Genomic DNA, 2,500 nt, shown 5'->3' with positions numbered 1-2,500 from the left:
CGGCCGGCCTCGGCCTCCGGCCGCCGGGACCGTGGCTAGACCTGTTGTCCCCGGCGGGCCTCGGCCTCCGGGCGCCGGGACCGTGGGTAGACCTGTGTCCCCCGGCCGGCCTCGGCCTCCGGGCGCCGGGACCGTGGCTAGACCTGTTGTGCCCGGCCGGCCTCGGCCTCCGGGCGCCGGGACCGTGGCTAGACCTGTTGTGCCCGGCCGGCCTCGGTCTCCCGGCTCCGGGACCGTGGGTAGACCTGTTGTCTCGGCCCCGTCGTGGCTTACCTTCGCCCGGCCCCTTCGTAGACCTGGTATCTCGGCTCCGACTTAGCCTCCGGCCGCCGCGTGCCGGGGTAGACCTGTGTTCCTCCAACCGATGCCCCCCCCCCGCCTGGCCCTGTCCCGGCCTGCAAGCTCGTGTAAGGCGGGCGGCCCGCGCATCCGGGAGGGAGGGAGCGGCGCGGGTGGTGGGTGCGGTGTCCGAGGGGGTGGCGGCGGAGTGCGAGTGTGTGGAGTGGGCGTGTGTGTCACTGTGTCTGTCTCTCTCTCTCTCTCTCTCTCTCTGTCTGTGGGAACGAGGGCCAGGGGCCGGCGGCTTCGTCCCGGCCCCGGGCGCCTCGGCTCCGAGCCCCCGGGGCCCCCCAGACCCCTGCCGGGCCTGGAGGGTCTCTGCGGACCGTGAAAGAACCGGCCCAAAAGCGGCCGCCCGCTTTCCCGCTTGCACAGGGCGCAGGCGGCCCGTCAGCTCGGTCTGGGGGTGCTCTGGATACTAGAGAAAAACGAAATAAGATTTGCCAAGAAAATTTCTCTTCCGGACGGGTTTCTTCTTGTACCAAACAAATAGGAGAGTCGTTCTTTCAAAGAAAGGAGAAAAGAAACGGGATTGGGGCGGGGGGGGGGCGGGAAGGAATAAACCCCCAAAACCCCAAAACCGGGCGGCGGACAGCAGGTCTAGCCCGGCTCCGGGGCCGCCGGGCTCGGCGCGGCGCCCGGGCGGCGGGCGGTGGGCGGCGGACAACAGGTCTACCCCGGGGACAGCAGGTCTGCCCCGGGGACAGCGGGTCTGCCCCGGGGACAGCAGGTCTACCCCGCGGACAGCGGGTCTACCCCGCGGACAGCGGGTCTACCTCGCGGACAGCGGGTCTACCCCGCGGACAGCAGGTCTACCCCGCGGACAACCGGTCTACCCCGCGGACAGCAGGTCTACCCCGCGGACAGCAGGTCTACCCCGCGGACAACCGGTCTACCCCGCGGACAGCAGGTCTACCCCGCGGACAGCAGGTCTACCCCGCGGACAGCAGGTCTACCCCGCGGACAGCAGGTCTACCCCGCGGACAGCAGGTCTACCCCGCGGACAACCGGTCTACCCCGCGGACAGCAGGTCTACCCCGCGGACAGCAGGTCTACCCCGGGGACAGCAGGTCTACCCCGCGGACAGCAGGTCTACCCCGCGGACAACCGGTCTACCCCGCGGACAGCAGGTCTACCCCGCGGACAGCAGGTCTACCCCGCGGACAACCGGTCTACCCCGCGGACAGCAGGTCTACCCCGCGGACAGCAGGTCTACCCCGCGGACAGCAGGTCTACCCCGCGGACAGCAGGTCTACCCCGCGGACAGCAGGTCTACCCCGCGGACAGCAGGTCTACCCCGCGGACAGCAGGTCTACCCCGCGGACAGCAGGTCTACCCCGGGGACAGCAGGTCTACCCCGCGGACAGCAGGTCTACCCCGCGGACAGCAGGTCTACCCCGGGGACAGCAGGTCTACCCCGCGGACAGCAGGTCTACCCCGGGGACAGCAGGTCTACCCCGCGGACAGCAGGTCTACCCCGGGGACAACAGGTCTACCCCGGCTCCGGGGCCGCCGGGCCCGGCGCGGCGCCCGGGCGGCGGGCGGTGGACGGCGGACAACAGGTCTACCTCGCTCCGGAGGGACTTAGGCGATTTCCGGCAGCGGCCGGGTAGACCTGTTGTCGCGGCCGGGTAGACCTGTTGTCGCGGCCGGCTCCGGAAGTTCACCAAGGGGTCGCTGTTTTCAGCTGCCTCCGGCTACGTCATCGCAGGGGCCGGCCTGCGGCGGCGCACCTTCCCGGTCGCTTTCCATCGGTCCTCTTGGAGGCGTCTGCGGCCTGGGACTCGTCTGTCCGTACTATGGGAGCGAGGTGACGGGCCGTCTCCCCGCAGGCTCGTCCCGTGCCTGTGACCGAAGCGGCGAGGGAGGCCGGGGGCCCCCGTGCGCAGTCCTCCGAGCGAGGCGAGTGCCGCTGACGCGGGACGAGCCCCGTGGCGTCGTCCCGGTCCGCCCGTCTGGCCCAGGGAAACGGGGTGTGTACGGTTCGAGAGGCGAGAGAGAGCTCGAGAGAAAGAGGAGAAATAAATCGAGAAGGGAAAAAAAGAGGGAGAGAAGCCGAGAGAGACCGAGTACGAGCTGCGAGCTGCCCGTCGGCCGCGGCCATCGACTTCGTGGGCCGTGTCCCGCTTCGGCCCGGCTGTGGCCGGCTTGGCGAAGGGGG

The sequence above is a fragment of the Anomalospiza imberbis genome, unplaced genomic scaffold (assembly GCF_031753505.1).
Source record: "Anomalospiza imberbis isolate Cuckoo-Finch-1a 21T00152 unplaced genomic scaffold, ASM3175350v1 scaffold_99, whole genome shotgun sequence".
NCBI classification, from domain to species: Eukaryota; Metazoa; Chordata; class Aves; order Passeriformes; family Viduidae; genus Anomalospiza; species Anomalospiza imberbis.
This window is presented reverse-complemented; position numbering follows the sequence as displayed.